This window comes from Tursiops truncatus, chromosome 7, assembly GCF_011762595.2.
Source record: "Tursiops truncatus isolate mTurTru1 chromosome 7, mTurTru1.mat.Y, whole genome shotgun sequence".
Lineage (NCBI taxonomy): Eukaryota > Metazoa > Chordata > Mammalia > Artiodactyla > Delphinidae > Tursiops > Tursiops truncatus.
Window position 1 is genome coordinate 48,059,202 of NC_047040.1, and position 21,871 is coordinate 48,081,072.

Below are 21,871 nucleotides of genomic sequence, written 5' to 3' on the forward strand. Positions count from 1 at the left end.
CAATCCCACTACTGGGCATATACCCTGAGAAAACCATAATTCAAAAAGAGTCATGTACAAAAGTGTTCATTGCAGCTGTATTTACAATAGCCAGGACATGGAAGCAACCTAAATGTCCATCATCAGATGAATGGATAAAGAAGATGTGGCACATATATACAATGGAGTATTACTCAGCCATAAAAAGAAACGAAATTGAGTTATTTGTAGTGAGGTGGATGGACCTAGAGACTGTCATACAGAGTGAAGTAAGTCAGAAAGAGAAAAACAAATACCATATGTTAACACATATATATTGAATCTAAAAAAAAAAAAAAAAAGCGTTCTGAAGAACCTTGGGGCAGGACAGGAATAAAGATGCAGTTGTAGAGAATGGACTTCAGGACACGGGGAGGGGGAAGGGTAACATATAATTTGTTAAGAAAAGATACTCAACTTCATTATTACAAAAAGATTTTTAAGTTTATTTATGAGCATGGTAAGCAGTAGTGTGCTAGGTGTCAGCACCAAGGTGTCAGCAGTATTGGTTTCCTCTGATGACTGTGAAGAAAAAGTCTATTCCAGGCCTGTCTCCTTGGCTTGTGGTTGGCTTTCTTCTTCCTTTATCTCTTCACATCATCTCCCCAGTAAGTGTCTATCTCTGTGTCCAAATTTCCCCTTTTATTATAAGGGTACCAATCATGTTGGATTACGGCCCACCCTAATGACTTCATTTTCACTTGATTACTGCCCAAAAGACCAGTATCTCCAAATAAGGTAGCATTCTTAGGTTTTGGGGATTAGGACTCCAACAAACCATTTGGAGGGGACAACTTCAACCAATAACAAAAAGTAAATGCAGTATAAATGAAAATACACATACGTATGCATTAATTCATTTAAAAATAGTTGTATTTACAAAATAATAGCTTATGGATTTCTAGTATGTGGAAAGATTAACTTCTGGGAACTTCAGTTTACAGTAAGCAGCCTAAAGCAACAGAGCTATTGGTAAAAAGCTGAGATCAGCCTTTTAGGTTCTCCTAACAGCTAGAACAAACAAACAAGCTATATTATTAGCTCTTCCTAGGCAATTTTTTTCACAATTGGATTAATAATGTGGGAACATTTTTGAGCCTATTGAGTCTACTTCTGTGAGGATTTCAATAAATACCTTCGAATCTCTTACCATAAAACCATAAAACTCATACCGTCATGGGTTATTCAGACTATTCTATAGTTCATGATGGAAACATAAGATTAAACCACATAGAAAATTTTAATAATATCAGAATACTACTGGAAAATCTACCTACAAAAGAATATCAAAAACTCTCATTAATCAAGCATCCTCTGCAATGACAAGGTCACTTCATGAGCTGAATGAAGTAATTTTTACAACATTTCCTATTCTGCAGTTAAATCTGAACTAAATAACAAATCAAGTTTGTGCAGTCATCATTTTAACACCAAATTGGATATAAAACTTTTTCACATTTAATTTATCAATCACTTCTGGATGTATATATAATTAATAATCTGTTATTAAGAGCTAAAGTAATCATATTCACATACCATTTACTGAATAATTATTAAATATAATTCATATTTTATAATGATCTATGTCTGTCAAGGTCACAACAGGAAAGAGATGGCATAATCATACTCAAGTGAGGTTATTCACAAGGTGAATGTGTCACTTATTGTCCAATCCCTGCCAATCTACTATTAATAAGTACAGAGAACAAGAGGCATAAAGTGGAACTTTACTGAACAAATCATGGTGCATTGTCACTCTAGTAATTGAAAAAAATTAATAAAGAAAAACTTTTAATAAATATGTACCCTTTCCTGTAGAACTTTGTAGAAATTCTGGGTTCTGTGTCGATAGATAAGAAGACATATGGATGTGAATAAATGGATCAAACCAGGCAGATCTCTCTTTATGTACTTGGCTGGCATAGAGGAGGTTCAGTGTAGTCAACATGTAGACATTTCTGTTATCCTTCTACTGCAGTCTATCTTGATCTCTGTGATACAGGATGGGGTGGGGGTGGGGGTGCTTCAGCCTCACCCCATGTTCTAGGATTCTCTCAGTTATGTCTTGTTCTTAAATAGTTGTTAGTTGTTTTTCTTGTGAGGGTGAGTGAAGTCAGGAACAACCTATTTGGCCATCTTGGTCATGTCATACTCCCCACAATCTACAATTCTTGAAGAAATTTCTAGAATGAGAAAAACCAATTGATACTGGTGTTCTGACAATTTTCTTTGCTTTTATGAGTTTTTAAAAAGATTTTTGGAGCAGTTTTAAGTTTACAAAAAAATTGAGAAAAAGGTACAGAGATTTCTTATACAGACCCTACACCTACATGTGCACAGCCTCCATTATCAACATCCCCAATCACACTGGTACATTTGTTACATTTGGGTGCTTCCAAGCTTTGGTAGTTGTGAATAAAGCTACTATAAATATCTTTGTGCAGGTTTTTGTGTGGACATAAGTTTGCAACTCCTTTAGGTAAATACCAGGGAGCACTATTTCTGGATCGTATGGTAAGAGTATGTTTAGTTTTGTAAGAAACTGCCAAGCTGTCTTCCAAAGTGGCTGTAACATTTTGCATTATCACCAGGAATGTATGAAAGTTCCTGTTGCTTCACATCCTCACCAACATTTAGTGTTGTCAGTATTCTGGATTTTGGCCATTCTACTTGGTGTGTAGTAGTATTTCATCATTATTTTAATTTGCATTTCCATGATGATTGAAATGTGGAGCATTTTTTCATATGATTATTTGTCATCAATATATATCTTCTTTGATAAGGTGTCTGTTAAGCTCTTTGGCCCATTTTTTAATCAGGTTGTTTGTTTTCTTATTGTTGAGTTTTAAGAGTTCTTTGTATATTTTGGGATACCATTCCTTTATCAGATGTGTCTTTTGCAAATATTTTTTCCCAATCTGTGGCTTGTCCTCTCATTCTCCTGATCTTGTCTCTCACAGAACAGAAACTTTTATTTTTAATGAAGTACAGATTATCAGTTATTTCTTTCATGGATTGTCTTTAGTGTTGTACCTAAAAAGGCATCACCATCTAGGTTTTTTCTTACATTATCTTCTACGGTTTTATCTTTAGATCTATGTCCATTTTGAGTTAATTTTTGTGAAAAGTGTAAGTTATGCATCTGGATTTATTTTTTTGCCTGTGGATGTCCAGTTGTTCCAGCTCCATTTGTTGAAGAGTCTCTCTTTGCTCCATTGCATTGCCTTTGCACCTTTGTCAAAAGTCAGTTGACTATATTTATGCAGGTCTGTTTCTGGGCTCTCTATTCTGTTCATCAATACAGCACTGTTTTTTTTAAAAATTTTTAATTTATTTTATTTATTTATTTTTGGCTGTGTTGGGTCTTCGTTGTTGTGCACGGGCTTTCTCTAGTTGCAGCAAGCAGGGCCTACTCTTCCTTGCGGTGCACACGCTTCTCATTGCGATGGCTTCTCTTGTGGAGCACGGGCTCTAGGTGCACGGGCTTCAATAGTTGTGGCGCATGGGCTCAGTAGTTGTGCCTCATGGGCTCTAGAGCGCAGGCTCAGTAGTTGTAGCACACGGATTTAGTTCCTCCACGGCATGTAGGATCTTCCCAGACCAGAGCTCGAACCCGAGTCCTCTGCATTGGCAGGTGGATTCTTAACCACTGCACCACCAGGGAACCCCAATACAGCACTGTTTTGATTACTGTAGCTTTATAGTAACTCTTAAAGTTGGGGACTGTCAGAGTCCTACAACTTTGTTCTTCTCCTTCAATATGTGTTGGCTATTGTGGGTCTTTTGCCTCTCCATATAAAGTTTAGGATTGGTTTGTCAATATCCATGAGATAATTTTCTGGATTTTTGATTGGAATTGTATTGAATCTATAGATCAAGTTGGGAAGATCTGACATCTTGACAATACTGTGTCTTCCTTTCTATGAACACAGGCTATCTTTCCATTTTATTAGTTCCTACTTGATTCCATTCATCAGCATTTTGTAGTTTTCCTCATATAAATCATGCACATATTTTGTTAGATTTACACTTATGTATTTCATTCCTGGGGTGCTAATATAAAAGATATTATGCTTTTAATTTTAAGTTCTACTTGTTTATTATTGGTATATAGGAAATCAACTGACTTTTGTATATTAACCTTGTATCCTGCAATCTTGCTCTAATTACTTATTAGTTCCAGGAGTTTGTCAGTTCTTTCAAATTTTCTCCATAGACAATTATTTCATCTGTGAACAAAGACAGTTTTGTCTTCCTTCCCCATCTGTTTACCTTTTATTTCCTTTTTTTTTTTTTGCCTTATTACATTATCAAGGACTTCCAGTACAATGTTAAAAAGGAGTGGTGAGAGGAGACATCCTTGCCTTGTACCTGATCTTAGTGGGAAAGCTTTGAGTTTCTCACCATTAAGTATGATGTTAGCTGTAGGGTTTTAGTAGATAGTCTTTATCAAACTGAGAAAGTTCCCCTCTGTGTGTGATGGGAATTTTTATCATAAATAGATGTTAGGTTTTGTAAGGTGCTTTTTATGCATCTATTGGTATGATCATGTAATTTTTCATGTTTTAGTCTGTTGATGTGATGGACTACATGAATTGATGATCAAATGTTGAACCAGCCTGGTATACCTGGGATAAATCTCTTGGCTGTGATGTGTAATTCTTTTTATACTTCTTTGGATTCATTTTGCTAATATTTTATTGAGAATTTTTACATCTATGTTCATGAGAGATATTTATCTTAGGGACTTTTTTTTTCCTTGTAATATCTTTGGTTTTGGTAATAGTGTAATGCTGGCCTCATAGAATGAGTCTGAAAGTATTCCTTCTGCTTTTAGCCTCTGAAAGGGATTATAGGGTATTTGTATAATTTCTTTCTTAAATGTTAGGGGGAATTCACCAGTGAACCCATCTGGACCTGATGTTTTCTATTTTGAAAGGTAATTAATTATGGATTCAATTTCTTTAATAGAAATAGACCTATTCAGACTGTCTGTTTCTCCCTATGTGCATTTTAGCAGAGTTTTTCAAGGAATTCGATCAGTTTTATCGAGGTTATCAAATTTGTGGGCATAGAGTTGTTGATAGTATTCCTTTATTATTTTTTTTTAATTTCCATGGGATCTGTAGTGACATCTCCTCTTTCATTTCTGATATTAGTTATTTGTTTCCTTTTTCTTTTTTTCTTAGTCAGTCTGGTTAGAGGCTTATAAATTTTATTGTTCTTTTCAAAGAACCAGTTTCAGTTTTGTTGATTTTCAATATTGATCTCCTATTTTCAATTTCACTGATTTCTGCTCTAATTATTATTTCTTTTTTTCTGGTTACTTTGGACTTAATTTGCTCTTGTTTTTCTAGTTTCCCAAGGTGGAGACTCAGATTACTGAATTTACATCTTTCTTCTTTTGTAAAATATGCATTCAGTGCTATAAATTTCCCTCTAAGCACCACTTTCACTGCATCCTACAAATTTTGATATGTTGTGTTTTCATTTTCATTTAATTCAAAATACTTTTAATTTTTTTTGAGATTTCATCTTTGTCCCATGGGTTATTTTAAAGTGTGTTTTCTAAACTCTACATATTTGGGGATTTTCTAGTTATCTTTCTGTTATTGATTTCTAGTTTAATTCTATTATAGTTTGAAAGCAGCCATTGTATGACTTCTATTCTTTTAAATTCCTTAATGTGTGTTTTGTGGCCCACAATGTGGTTTACCTTGGTGAATGTTCCCTGTGAGCTTAATAAAAATGTATATTGTGTTGTTGTTGGAGAAGTAATCTATAGACGTCAATTATATCCAGCTGATTGATGGTGTTGTTGAGTTCATCCTTACTGATTTTTTGCCTGCTGGACCTGTCCATTTCATAGAGATGGGTTATGAAGTCTCCAACTATGATAGTGGGTTTATTTATTTCTCCTTGCAGTTCTATCAGTTTTTGCCTCATGTAATTTGATGTTTTGATGTTAGGTGCTTTTATGAGCTTTTCATATGCAGATTTGTGACAACACAAAACAAACTGATTGACATTTGACAAAAATCAAATGAAAGCATTAATTATTGATTATTTACTACTTATTGAAACCTAATGTCAGCCAGGCACTGATAGAGTAGTGAAGAAGACAGGCAAGTGTTCTGCTCTAATAGACCTTACATTCTAGCTGGGAGATAAAGAGGAAAGGGAAAGGAAAAAACAACAACTCAGCAACATGCACTTGAAAGTAATTTAAGATGGTAAGCTTATGGGTAATAACAATTTCATCTACAAGTTCATCTCAGCAGAAAACTCAATGGCTCTTTTTAACCAGCGTTGAACTCCACTTTTCCTAGCCACAGGCTGCATTTACTAAATGGATCTGCCTGAGGCCTTTTAACATGTTTTCCTGTGATAAGTTAGCCTGGAATGCCCATAAATTATTTTACCATGAGTAACTGGATGATTCCGCTGAATTAGGGCCATTCAATTTTTCTGATGTTTATAATTCTGTCACTATATAATCACATAATATTAAAACGTAGAAAAGAAATGCAGGCATCTGCTTTGATCTAGAGGGTTTATGAAAGTATATTGTAATAATGAAATATTTTAGTGTAGAAAGTGAAAGAATCTAAACTTAAATGCAAAGTTTTAACATTAGAAACTTTTAGTGAGGTTTATAATTACTTTTATAAAATATAAATTAATTTTATATTGTTATTGATGCTTCTTGTTTTCTTGGTTTTGTTTTCTTTAAAATCATTTCTGTGGTAGGCTGAATAATGACTCCCAAAGGTATCCATATCCTAATCCCCAGAACCTGTGAATGTTACTTTACATGGTAAAAAAGGACTTTGCAGATGTTATCATGTTAAGAATTTTGAGATAGGGAGGTTAGCCTGGATTATCTGGATGTGCACTAAATGATGTAATCACAAGGCTTATTATACAAGGGAAGCAAGAAGGTCAAAGGAGACAACAGGAGATGGGACAACGCAAGCAAGTATTTGAAGTGATGCAAAGAAGGGGCCCAGAGCCAAGGAATGCAGAAGACCTCTAGAAGTTGGGAAAGACAAAGAAACAGATCTTTCCCGAAGACTTTCATTGACTAGAACAAAAATTAATTTATCAAATGGAAATTAAATAAAAATTTTAAAAGAACTTTATAAACAAACTGAAAATAATGTATTGAATTGTAAATCAAGGTGGTATATTGAACATAATTAGTTCAAATGTATTTCGAACACAGTGTACTCAGTGAAGGTTTGAAAATTTTTTTTGAATCTTAATGAAAATAACAAATATAAATATATACACTATTTTCATTTTGGAGGTGTATGTGCATGTATAATATTCTTTTCTTTTGATTGCTCATTCAAAAGCTATATAAATGGATAAATAAATCCTTTTTTGGAGAAAAAAAAAAGAGATAAATCAAACCTCATTTGTACCAGGCACTAAAGGCAGCTATAAAAATGTATATATAGGCCACAGACGCTGATATCACAGAAAATGGCAAGGAGGGAGCTCAAAAAATTGGTTCCTGCACTGAAACAAACATAAACTAGCAAAGACTGGCAGAATTAACTTTTTCAGAACTCTGAAAATTAACCCCAAACTTAACAGCAACGAATGTGAATCTCTAGGCTCTGAGCTCACAGGTAGTAAAAGTTGATGCAGAGTTGTAGGTGGCCTGGTTTAGGCAGTGGAGGTACCTAATTTGGTTCGAAGCTGCAAAGACGTGGAGAGAAGTGTGTTTTGTTCTGTTTTGTTTTCTTTTCTTTTCTGCAGGCATTTAGGATAACTAATCTAACCGATCATATTCCAAGACACCGAATATGAAATTTTTGCAGGCATTCCCAGGAAATAGCTGGGTTTGACGTTCTTCTGCTTCCTCCTTTCACGTGATCAGATGCTTCCACCTTCTGTGGATCTCCAAAGGATTGTAAAATTCTATGATTCAGAATTGAGCATGGGAAGCAGGTATGCATCCCATTATTGTTATGCTTCAGTCTATTTTTACCAGATTTCTGGATTGTAACATTAGACTCAAAGTTCAACAACCAATAAAGTGGCTTTTCTTCCCTTGCCATTCTTTCAGGTAGGTCTCTAATCCATTAAGAACCTTTGGAAAAAGTAGAGAATGGTCTTGGGCAGGATTCTCATATATCTGGATTCCTAGACCATATTACCATCTAATAGAGTTTCATCTTTTTCCTATCAGCTGGCATATTCAAATCAAAGAAAAACAAACAAAAGACAATAAAAATTGTACGAGTATTGAAAGTAATTGCTTTTTTACTAATCTCTAGTGTAAAATTAAGACTATGGCAGAGAGATTAGAAGAAGTGCTATTTATAAAATGCAATCTAAATTCCTATGTGTATATATTTTTTCTTTTTCAAAGTATTGGTTTGTTTACTTGGGGTAGTCTCTATTGGCAATAAGAGTACAGATTTTAAGATGGTTTATAAATATTTAAGAATCGAATTAGTATACTTTCAGGTTAAGTGTACCAACTCTGGGGGCAACTGCTTGTGTTTAAATCCTGACCCAATTATTTTCTAGCTGTACTGCTTTGATCTAGTTACTTATCCTTGTACCTCTGCTTCCATATATTTGAAATGGAGATAATAAAAATATCTACCATGTAGAGCTGTGAAGAATAAAAATTTTGTGGGTTGCAAGGTGCTAAATAAAGGAGATGATCAATGATAATATAAGATTGAAATTATTTAGAAATAATTTTAAGTTCAATATATTTCATATTAAGAATTTTCATAGAAACTGATTCAATACTTTGTACAAACTGATTTATACTCAGTACAGATTATCTGCTTATAGTTCATTAAGGTAGCTTGTTGAGTAAGAGGGCATATGGTATACTTTGTACCCATTTCTCCCCACCAAAAAACTGAGAGATTGACAATATGTTTCACTGTAGATCCATGTGAAGTTAATGCATTTGAAAATGAGACCACAGCATGAGAGAGTGGGGAAGACGTTATGCACATCTAAAACACGATAGGGTTATCTACCCTCTCTCTCACACACACACAAAGTACAAACACACACAAAGAAACACACACAAAGGAGATCCTGAGGAACTTTAACTCATTCATATCAAATTTACTATTTTTGTAGGTTGTTTCAAAGTCCAAGATTTAAATTAAAACTTCACTTTCATTACTTAATTTGAGAACCTTAATTAGTACAGGTAATTTTATACATTTTAGTCCAGAACATTTGTAGGAATAATAAATTTAAAAATTGGCTCAGTGTTATAATATCAATGTGAAATATAGTCTAAATATATTCTCTTTCTCTAAGTCTCTGACTCTGTTTCTATTTTGTAAATAAGTTCACTTGCATTATTTCTTTTTTGATTCTGCATATAAGGGATATCATAAAATATTTCTCTTTCACTGTCTGACTTACTTCACTCAGTATGACAATCTCTAGGTCCATCTATGTTGCTGCAAATGGCATTATTTCATTTTTTTTTTTTTTTTTTTTTTTTTTTTTTTGCAGCACGCAGGCCTCTCACTATTTTGGCCTCTCCCATTGCGGAGCAACAGGCTCCGGACGCACAGGCTCAGCGGCCATTGCTCATGGGCCCAGCTGCTCCGCGGCATGTGGGATCTTCCCAGATGAGCCGCTTATAAATTTTGGAGATTAATCCTCTGTCAGTTGCTTCATTTGAAAATATTTTCTCCTATTCTGAGGACTGTCTTTTGGTCTTGTTTATGGTTCCCTTTGCTGTGCAAAAGCTTTCAAGTTTCATTAGGTCCCATTTGTTTATTTTGAGCTTATTTTTGTGTACAGTGTTAGGGAGTGATCTAATCTCATACTTTTAAATGTACCAGTCCAGTTTTCCCAGCACCACTTATTGAAGAGGCTGTCCTTTCTCCACTGTACATTCCTGCCTCCTTTATCAAAGATAAGGTGACCATATGTGTGTGGGTTTATCTCTGGGCTTTCTATCCTGTTCCATTGATCTATCTTTCTGTTTTTGTGCCAGTACCATACTCTCTTGATTACTGTAGCTTTGTTGTATAGACTGGAGTCAGGGAGCCTGATTCCTCCAGCTCCGTTTTTCATTCTGAAGATTGCTTTGGCTATTCGGGCTCTTTTGTGTTTCCATACAAATTGTGAAATTTTTTGTTCTAGTTCTGTGAAAAATACCAGTGGTAGTTTGATACAGATTGCATTGAATCTGTAGATTGCTTTGGGTAGTAGAGTCATTTTCACAATGTTGAGTCTTCCAATCCAAAAACATGGTATATCTCTCCATCTATTAGTATCATCTTTCATTTCTTTCATCAGTGTTATAATTTTCTGCATACAGGACTTTTGTCTCCTTAGGTAGGTTTATTCCTAGATATTTTATTCTTTTTGTTGCAGTGGTAAATGGGAGTGTCTTCTTGATTTCACTTTCAGATTTTTCATCATTAGTGTATAGGAATGCCAGAGATTTCTGTGCATTAATTTTGTATACTGCTACTTTACGAAATTCATTGATTAGCTCTAGTAGTTTTCTGGTAGCATCTTTAGGATTCTCTATGTATAGTATCATGTCATCTGCAAACAGTGACAGCTTTACTTCTTCTTTTCTGATTTGGATTCCTTTTATTTCCTTTTCTTCTCTAATTGATGTGGCTAAAACTTGCAAAACTATGTTGAATAATAGTGGTGAGAGTGGGCAACCTTGTCTTTTTCCTGATCTTAGTGGAAATGCTTTCAGTTTTTCACCATTGAGGATGATGTTGGCTGTGGGTCTGTCATATATGGCCTTTATTATGTTGAGGAAATTCCCTCTATGCCTACTTTCTGCAGGGTTTTTATCATAAATGGGTGTTGAATTTTGTCAAAAGCTTTCTCTACATCTATTGAGATGACCATATGGTTTTTCTCCTTCAATGTGTTAATGTGGTTTATCACATCGATTGTTTTGCGTATATTGAAGAATCCTTGCATTCCTGGAATAAACCCCACTTGATCATGGTGTATGACCCTTTTAATGTGCTGTAGGATTCTGTTTGCTAGTATTTTGTTGAGGATTTTTGCATCTATGTTCATCAGTGATATTGGCCTGTAGTTTTCTTTCTTTGTGACATCCTTGTCTGGTTTTGGTATCAGGGTAATCGTGGCCTCGTAGAATGAGTTTGGGAGTGTTCCTCTCTCTGCTATATTTTGGAAGAGTTTGAGAAGGATAGGTGTTAGCTATTCTTGAAATGTTTGATAGAATTCGCCTGTGAAGCCATCTAGTCCTGGGCTTTTGTTTGTTGGAAGATTTTTAATCACAGTTTCAATTTCAGTGCTTGTGATTGGTCTGTTCCTATTTTCTATTTCTTCCTGATTCAGTCTTGGCAGGTTGTGCCTTTCTAAGAATTTCTCCATTTCTTCCAGGTTGTCCATTTTATTGGCATAGAGTTGCTTATAGTAATCTCTCATGATCTTTTGTATTTCTTCAGTGTCAGTTGTTACTTCTCCTTTTTCATTTCTAACTCTATTGATTTGAGTCTTCTCCCTTTTTTTCTTGATGAGTCTGACTAATGGTTTATCAATTTTGTTTATCTTCTCAAGAACCAGGTTTTAGTTTTATTTATCTTTGCTATCATTTCCTGCATTTCTTTTTCATTTATTTCTGATCTGATTTTTATGATTTCTTTCCTTCTGCTAACTTTGGGTTTTTTTTGTTCTTCTTTCTCTAATTGCTTTAGGTGCAAGGTTAGGTTGTTTATTCGAGATGTTTCCTGTTTTTTAAGGTAGGATTGTATTGCTAAAAACTTCCCTCTTAGAACCGCTTTTGCTGCATCCCATAGATTTTGGGTCGTCGTGTCTCCATTGTCATTTGTTTCTAGGTATTTTTTTATTTCCTCTTTGATTTCTTCAGTGATCACTTCGTTATTAAGTAGGGTATTGGGTAGCCTCCATGTGTTTGTATTTTTTTACAGATTTTTCCTGAATTGATATCTAGTCTCATAGCGTTGTGGTTGGAAAGATGCTTGAAACAATTTCAATTTTCTTAAGTTTACCAAGGCTTGACTTGTGACCCAAGATATGATCTATCCTGGAGAATGTTCCATGAGCACTTGAGAAAAATATGTATTCTGTTGTTTTTGGATGGAATGTCCTATAAATATCAATTACATCCATCTTGTTTAATGTATCATTTAAAGCTTGTGTTTCCTTATTTATTTTCATTTCGGATGATCTGTCCATTGGTGAAAGTGGGGTGTTAAAGTCCCCTACTATGAATGTGTTGCTGTCAATTTCCCCTCTTATGGCTGTTACTACTTGCCTTATGTATTGAGGTGCTCCTATGTTAGGCGCATAAATATTTACAATTGTTATATCTTCTTCTTAGATCGATTCCTTGATCATTATGTAGTGTCCTTCTTTGTCTCTTCTAATAGTCTTTATTTTAAAGTCCATTTTGTCTGATATGAGAATTGCTACTTCAGCTTTCTTTTGGTTTCCATTTGCATGAAATATCTTTTTCCATCCCCTTACTTTCAGTCTGTATGTGTCTCTAGGTCTGAAGTGGGTCTTTTGTAGACAGCAAATATATGGGTCTTGTTTCTGTATCCATTCAGCCAATCTGTGTCTTTTGGTGGGAGCATTTAATCCATTTACATTTAAGGTAATTCTTGATATGTATGTTCCTATTTCCAGTTCCTTAATTGTTTTGGGTTCGTTATTGTAGGTCTTTTCCTTCTCCTGTGTTTCTTGCCTAGAGAAGTTCCTTTAGCAGTTGTTGTAAAACTGGTTTGGTGGTGCTGAACTCTCTCAGCTTTTGCTTGTCTGTAAAGGTTTTAATTTTCCATCAAATCTGAATGAGATCCTTGCTGGGTAGAGTAATCTTGTTGCAGGTTTTTCTCCTTCATCACTTAAATATGTCCTGCCAGTCCCTTCTGGCTTGCAGAGTTTCTGCTGAAAGATCAGCTGTTAACCTTATGGGGATTCCCTTGTGTGTTATTTGTTGTTTTTCCCTTGCTGCTTTTAATATGTTTTCTTTGTATTTAATTTTTTACAGTTTGATTAATATGTGTCTTGGCGTATTTCTCCTTTGATTTATCCTGTATGGGACTCTCTGTGCTTCCTGGACTTGATTAACTATTTCCTTTCCCATATTAGGGAAGTTTTCAACTATAATCTCTTCAAATATTTTCTCAGTCCCTTTCTTTTTCTCTTCTTCTTCTGGAACCCCTATAATTTGAATGTTGTTGTGTTTAATGTTGTCCCAGAAGTCTCTGAGACTGTCCTCTGTTCTTTTCATTCTTTTTTCTTTATTCTGCTCTGCAGTAGTTATTTCCACTATTTTATCTTCCAGGTCACTTATCCGTTCTTATGCCTCAGTTATTCTGCTACTGATCCCATCTAGAGTATTTTTAATTTCATTTATTGTGTTGTTCATCATTGTTTGTTTCATCTTTAGTTCTTCTAGGTCCTTGTTAAATGTTTCTTGCATTTTGTCCATTCTATTTCCAAGATTTAGGATCATCTTTACTATCATCATTCTGAATTCTTCTTCAGGTAGACTGCCTATTTCCTCTTCATTTGTTAGGTCTGATGGGTTTTTATCTTGCTCCTTCATCTGCTGTGTGTTTTCTGTCTTCTCATTTTGCTTCTCTTACTGTGTTTGGGGTCTCCTTTTTGCAGGCTGCAGGTTCGTAGTTCCCGTTGTTTCTGGTGTCTGTCCCCAGTGGGTAAGCTTGTTTCAGTGGGTTGTGTAGGCTTCCTGGTGGAGGGGACTAGCGCCTGTGTTCTGGTGGATGAGGCTGGATCTTGTCTTTCAGGTGGGCAGGTCCACATCTGCTGGTGTGTTTCGGGGTGTCTGTGGACTTACTATGATTTTAGGCAGCCTCTCTGCTAATGGGTGGGGTTGTGTTCCTGTTTTGCTAGTTGTTTGGCATAGGTTGTCCAGCACTGTGGCTTGCTGGTCGTTGAGTGAAGCTGGGTGCTGGTGTTGAGATGGAGCTATCCAGGAGATTTTCGCCATTTGATATTATGTGGAGCTGGGAGGTCTCTTGTGGACCAGTGTCCTGAAGTTGCCTCTCCCACCTCAGAGGCACAGCACTGACTCCTGACTGCAGCAGCAGGAGCCTTTCATCCATACGGTTCAGAATAAAAGGGAGAAAAAATAGAAAGAAAGAATTAGTAGAAGTAGAAAGAAAGAAAGAAAGGAGGGAGGGAAGGAGGGAGGAAGGAAGGAAGGAAGGAAGGAGGGAAGGAAGGAAAAAAGAAAGAAAGAAGTTAAAGTAAAATGAAGTCAAGTAAGATAAAATATAATAAATTTATTAAAATAAAAAAATAATTATTAAAAAAAAAGGACGGATAGAACCCTAGGACAAATGGTGGAAGCAAAGCTATACAGACATACTCTCACACAGAAGCATACACATACACACAAAAAGAGGAAAAGGAGAAAAAGCATAAACCTTGATCTCAAAGTCCACCTCCTTAATTTGGGATGATTCGTTGTCTATTCATGTATTCCACAGATGCAGGGTACATCAAGTTGAGTGTGGAGCTTTAATTCGCTGCTTCTGAGGCTGCTGGGAGAGATTTCCCTTTCTCTTTTTTCTCACAGCTCCCAAGGGCTCAGCTTTGGATTTGGCCGTGCCTCTGCGTGTAGGCCGCCAGAGGGCGTCTGTGCTTCGCTCAGACAGGACGAGGTTAAAGAACCGCTGATTCCGGGGCTCTGGCTCACTCAGGCTGCGGGGAGGGAGGGGCACGGAGTGCGTGGTGAGCCTGCGGCGGCAGAGCCTGGCGTGACGTTGCACCAGCCTGAGGCACGCCATGCGTTCTCCCGGGGGAGTTGTCCCTGGATTCCGGGACCCTGGCAGTGGCGGGCTGCACAGGCTCCCCGAAGGGGACTGTGGATAGTAACCTGTGCTCACACACAGGCTTCTTGGTGGCGGCAGCAGCAGGCTCAGCGTCTCATGCCCGTCTCTGGGATCCGTGGTTTTAGCCGCGGCTCGCGCCCGTCTCTGGAGCTTCTTTAAGCAGCGTTCTTAATCCCCTCTCCTCGCGCACCAGGAAACAAGGAGGGCAGAAAAAGTCTCTTGCCTCTTCGGCAGGTCCAGACTTTTCCCCGGACTCCCTCCCGGCTAGCCGTGGTGCACTAACCCCCTGCAAGCTCTGTTCACGCCGCCAACCTCAGTCCTCTCCCTGTGCTCAGACCGAAGCCCGAGCCTCAACTCCCAGCCCCGCCCGCCCCGCGGGCGAGCAGACAAGCCTCTCGAGCTGGTGAGTGCTGGTTGGCCCTGATCCTCTGTGCGGGAATCTCTCCGCTTTGTTCTCTGCACCCCTGTTGCTGTGCTCTCTTCCGTGTCTGCGAAGCTCCCCCACTCCGCCACCCGCAGTCTTCGCCCGCGAAGGGGCTTCCTAGTGTGTGGAAACTGTTCCTCCTTCACAGCTCCCTCCCACTGGTGCAGGTCCCGTCCCTAACCTTTTGTCTCTGTTTTTTCTTTTCTCTTTTGCCCTACCCAGGTACGTGGGGGGGTTTCTTGCCTTTTGGGAGGTCTGAGGTCTTCTGCCAGCGTTCAGTAGGTGTTCTGTAGGAGTTGTTCCATGTGTAGATGTATTTCTGGTGTATCTGTGGGGAGGAAGGTGATCTCCGCGTCTTACTCTTCCGCCATCTTCCCGGAAGCGCCCCGCTTCTGAATAACTAGGCTTTAAAATGCTTAGGCCCTGGATTCTACCTCACCCAGTTTCTGACTAAAACTGAAGTGGATTTAGCCCCTACCTGGCTTCTGAATAACTAGGCGTTAAAATGCTTAGGCCCAGGATTCTACCTCAGCAAGTTTCTGCCTAAAACTGAATGGATTTAGGCCCTAACCGGCTTCAGAATAACTAGGCTTTAAATCGCTCATTGTTTTATTGCTGAGTAGTAGTAGATGTAATAGATGTAATAATTTTTATATGTAATAAATTTATCTGCTCACCAGTTGATGGGCATTTGGGTCATTTTCAGGTTCAGGCTATGATGTGTAAACAATTTTTGGTAAAAGTGTTTACATGGGCATGTTTTCATTTCTTTGGGGTAAATACTTAGGAGTAGAATTGTTGGGTCATATGGTAGTTATAAATTTAACTTCATAACAAAATGCTATTGTGATCACATTGATGGATCTAGGCAGTTTTGTGCTAAGTGAAATAAGTCAGACGGATGGAGAAAGACAAATACTATATGATCTCACTTATATGTGAAGTCTAAAAAGCAAAACAAACAAAACACAGTGAAAACAGATTCATAGATACAGAGAACAAATGGGTGGTTGCCAGAGGGGAAGGGGGTTGGGGGTGAAACAGGTGAAAGAGATTAAAAAATGTACCAATTTTGCAAAATATATTCTAAATGCTGCAAAAAGAAGGCTATCATAAGGAAATAGTAAATATATGATAAAATAAGGCAAGAAACAATATATTAGTTGACATAGTTGTTGCACATTGGGAAAAAAAATCTATTTTCATTTTAAACTTATTTATTTTATTTTTTAGGTATGTTGGCTCATCTACCCTAGTAGATCATGGCCCATGACTTTCCATGGGTGCAAGGCATTCTCCATAAGAGTATTTCCAACAATATGTATTCCCAGTGTTTCAAAATCTCTTTAAAATTTTTACCAAACTCAGAATGCAAATGTGTGCATTGTGTTAGAACCTTCTACCCAGATGGATGACTGGCCAGTTCCCAGGTGAGTAAGAAAATGACTAAATTCTTAAAAAAAGGAACAATTTCTTTTATCTAAGAATTAGAAAACATAGCATGATTACTCATAAAAAAATGTTACATAACAGTAAGGCTAAATGTAATATTTCAGTATTCATCTTGAAAATAGCCATGTTTACACTGGCTTGTCCTTATACTGAATATCCTAGACATGCAGTCTTAATATCTGTTTTCTATGGAGAAACCAGAATGAAAATTATTTTTCAATTCTCAGGTGTCAATTGTAAATTGTTACATGACAATATACAATTTCCAGAACTCATCACACTGTACACTTGAAGTTGTTGAATCTCATTGTATATAAACTATACTTCAACAAAGTTGGGAGGAAAAGTGGTAAGAAGTTATACAGTGTTGCTATAAGATTAAAAGGGAGATTAATGCAAAGCTTTTAGCACAGGACCTCAGAAGTTGTAGATGTTTGATACATGTAGTCATTATTTTTACTTAATTTACTTATCCTTTATTTTACTTGATTGTTAAGCCCTTTACCTCATGGATTGTGCACTGTAAAGGTTAATTTCGGTAGACCTGGAATTGGCCTGAACTGTTTTGTTAAAATACTGCCACAACATTTACCTGTAGTCAAGGTATGAAACACACTTTTATAGTGTTGGTTTGTAATTATGGATCTGAAATTTTGGAGTGGTTTGTGTTAGGTTGTAGGTATTATTTATTGATAATTTACTGTGGTAACCAGTCAATATTTTATAGATTTATTTATACTAAGTCTCCTTTGAATTTTAAGATAAGTACTATGTGGCTGTGTTGTATTATACCTCAATATAAGGTTTAGCTTTGATTTCTTTAGGTTCTTTCAGAATGATCATGATAGGGGCCAAAAGGCCTATAAAATAATTTGCACACTGAGGGCTGATGCTTAAGTTATTCTTCCAGATTCACATCATTCAGTCTTTTATGAGATTGCAAGGACAGAGTTCTCTTATAGCTGGACTGGGGCAGCTTCATGCTTATCTCTGGGGAAGTCTGATATTTATCATTTGGCCAAGAAAAGAATGAACTGTACTAGCTAATGATTTATAATGTGCTGTTTAAAATTCAAAACTCTCCTGGGAACACATGGTACTAACTTGTCTCCATTGTTTACAGAAGTAGACATTGATAGTCTATTCCTGGTTTAACAGATACTGAGCCCAGCCTTAGCCAAGTGATAAATGGGGTATAAAAGACCCCTCAGTAGAAGAGGGAACCTCATGCATTGTTGGTTGGAATGTAAATTGGTGCAGCCACTATGGAAAACAGTATGGAGATTCCTCAAAAAATTTAAAATAGAACTACCATAAGATCCAGCAATTCTACTTCTTTGTATTTTCCCAAAGAAAACAAAAACATCAGTTTGAAAAGATATATGTACCCCTATGTTCATAGCAGCATTATTTACAATAGCCAAGATTATAGACACACTATGGGTCCATCAACAGATAAATAGAGAAAGGAGATGTGGTACACACACACACACACACACACACACACACACACACACACACACAATGGAACATTACTCAGCCATAAAAATGAATGAAATTTTGCCATTTGTGATGACACAGATGGATCTGGAAGGTGTTATATTTACTGAAATAAATCAGACATAGAAAGATAAATACTGTATATTCTCACTTATATGTGGAATCTCAAAAATAAAACAAATGAACAAATATTACAAAACAGAAATAAACTCACAGACACAGAGAACAAACAAGTTGTTATCAGAGGGGAGAGAGGCAGTGGAGGGGCAAAAACTAGGTAAAGGGGATTAAGAGGCAGAAACTACTAGTGTAAAATAACTAAGTCACAAGGATATAATGTACAGCACATGTAATATAGTCAATATTTTATAATAACTTTGTATGGAATATATTCTATAAACATGGAATTACTATGCTGTACGTGTGAAACTAGCATAATGTTGTAAGTCAACTATACTTCAATTAAAAAACAATTTAAAAAAAGACCCCTTAGTAAACTCCTGTATGGGCTCCTCTGGAACTGAGAAATACTGCACATACTTTGGTGGTTCCTAATCCAAAACCAAAGTATGACCTGTGTGATGGATAAAGGACTTTGGAGAACTGTGTTTGGAAATCTTTGGACTTCTCTACTATTGCTTGTGCTTTTTTTTTTCCTACTGCTCCATATCCATTACCTTTACTAAAGCCTTGCATGAGTATACCCTGTGCAATCTTGCCTTTTCAATTATTTGACTCTGTCATATTATTGCAATAAGTATTCCCATGCAGAATTTGTTTTCACTTCCTGAATTTTCATCACTCAATTTCTCGTTTTATTTTTATTTTTATCCTCAATAGTATTTACTAATCCAATTTCCCACTATTAACATTAGCATTCACTCAGAGCCTTATAATATTGCCCTATTCAAGTGTTCTAGATACAGAGAGAGAGTGTAGCATGGTCTTGGTTAAGCCCTTGACTATTATTTTTAAACTGATAAAAAATAGCAGTTAATGAAAAGATGTTATGCTGAATTTGAAGCCACTTCAATGCTCATTACCTTAAAATTGCAAATATATGGCAGGATGTAAAATAAGAACTCATACTACCTTCCTGTAGAAATACAGACAATAACAAGCCAATTAGCTTTAATTACAGTTTAGTTTGCAAACGTGGGGAAAAAATCAGGGAATGTAACTGAATGAATAATCCTTATAGCTAAATCGAAGAAGCTAAAATTGTCCGTAACAGTTATCTTTATGTTAGGGACATGCTTGCCACATTAAACTCCTATTCTGGAGTTGGAGCCCTTTCCACTATCCAGTGAAGGCTAGAAAATACCATCAACATTTGTTTCTTAGATTCCTTTCACAATCTTTTGGATTTTTTTCTGTGGCATTCAAACACCTCATTTTAATGTCAAATTCTTTATTTACGCATAATAATGACTTGAAACAACTTGCATTCAAGTCATACAACCAAGATTCTTTACATTTCTTTTAAAGTCTTATGTAACATTGTTTTGACCCATTAAGTACTGATTTTATAGTTTTATACTCAGAAAGGAATACTTGCATTTTAAATTTCCAATTTCTTGAAGCAGACAGTAATAATATAAGTGTATTTCTCTATTTGTGGAAGGACTCAATGGGTTTTTAAAATGTATCTAGAGGGCTTCCCTGGTGATGCAGCGGTTGAGAGTCCGCCTGCCGATGCAGGGGACACAGGTTCGTGCCCTGGTCCAGGAAGATCCCACATGCCGCGGAGCAGCTGGGCCCATGAGCCATGGCCACTGAGCCTGCGCGTCCGGAGCCTGTGCTCCGTAAAGGGAGAGGCCACAATAGTGAGAGGCCCGCGTACCGCAAAAAAAAAAAAAATTTGTCTAGATGCCTGGGTTATATGATACATTTTCCTAAGAAGCCACTAGAAAATGCTAGTAATACCAAGGGAGAAAACCAGAAAGGAGCTTTTTGCATAATTGGTCCACTGATAAAAATAAATGTGAAAAAAAGAAAAAAATATATTTATATCTGAGAGAGTATAGCTATTGCATTGACCAACCTTTCTTTTAACAAGTTATAATGTATTTTAAATTATCTTTTGAACTATCTTCACAAATATCTGTTTTCAACACCTTTTACATTAAAAATTGGGGATTTTTAGAACTGTCTCAACTGCTTCCAATTAACTCCTCAAGCTGAAGTTAATATATCACTTAGCATGTTGGCTATTCACAAGCTAAGGTGATTAGACCCTATAAAATGCTGTTACTTAACAATTGTAGACAAATGGCTTTGTTGAAAAAGCTTTTCTTTAAATCTCTGGGTGCCCAGAGAACACTTTAACAAATGTAAAATAAATTGCAGTCTAACACCTTTCTAAAATTTTACTCCCTTTTTTTCCGCTCTGGAAACTTGAGTTACAGACTTGGGGGGATATAGATAGGTGAAAAACTGAACATATACTCCAGAATCACTAAAGGGAGTCTTGAATTTTCCTTTATAAAAGGCAGTTCTATAGAAACATGGATATTAAAAATATAGTCATGTCTGGAATGATTTCATGTGAAAAATTTATACTGTGTTGTGTATTTGAGTTACTGTCAGTTGAACATTTTTAAAGTTAATATGTAAAATCGTGAGACTTCCCTGGTGGTGCAGTGGTTAAGAATCTGCCTGTCAGTGCAGGGGTCACGGGTTCAAGCCCTGATCCGGGAAGACCACACATGCCGCAGAACAGCTAAGCCCACGCACCACAACTACTGAGCTTGCGCTCTAGAGCCCGCAAGCCACAGCTACTGAAGCCTGCGTGCCTAAAGCCCATACTCCACAAGAAGAGAAGCCACTGCAGTGAGAAGCCCATGCACTGCAAGGAAGAGTAGCCCCCACTCGCCACAACTAAAGAAAGCCCATGCACAGCAACGAAGACCCAATGTGACCAAAAATAAATAAATTCATAAAAAAAAATATAAAATCATGTAATAGTCCTCTTGATACATCAAATGCTTTTAGATAGCACACTGATAAAGCATTAAATAACGTTAAATATAAATCACATTTTAAAGAGTTACAAATAATGACCTTTTTAATCTTTCAGTTTTTCTGATAAGTCAAGGACAAATGACCAGACTCAAAAGCAACTTTATAAAACTTGATATTTTCCTTTCAAAAAGATGAAAACTATGATATTGGGTCAGATCCAGTTGAATAACATTTCTTGTTACACTTTTTTTTATAGCCAGAAATATTAGTTTTGTATTTACAGCAAGATTACAAAGTTTCTTTTAAGATAAATATACTTAAGTAAAAACATGAATCAATATAAATCAGATATTAAATAAATCATACTATACTTGTTATATATAATGTGTATATGAAGAAGGCAATATATGTGTGTGACAGAAATTAAGAAAACCCAGACGTAACCTGACTTCTGTAATACTGATAGGTTTGTGCCAAGTCCAATCAATATTATTGTAACAGGGAAGAGCCAATCCTGACTCCATGTTTGATCTGTTTCTTATACTTTAACCTTTGCTTCCCATTGCTTTGTTCACTAAAAGGATACTGTCTATACATAATGGCCTGCCTCGGGGAACTCTGCCTCTCTGCCTGAAGAAATTAACACATCCACATCCCCTCTCCTCTGGGCCATTCCAGGAGGTAT

The 21,871-nt window shown here is 36.5% G+C and overlaps 1 long non-coding RNA gene across 1 annotated transcript in view; it reads left to right on the forward strand.

The window, feature by feature from the left end:
• LOC109549359 (uncharacterized) overlaps positions 1-21,871 on the forward strand; it is a 319,510-nt gene that overhangs the window by 264,014 nt on the left and 33,625 nt on the right. The window contains exons 5-6 of the long non-coding RNA XR_002175643.3: positions 7,786-7,977; positions 16,504-16,700. This is a non-coding gene — a long non-coding RNA (uncharacterized lncRNA). The remainder of the gene's footprint in view (positions 1-7,785; positions 7,978-16,503; positions 16,701-21,871) is intronic.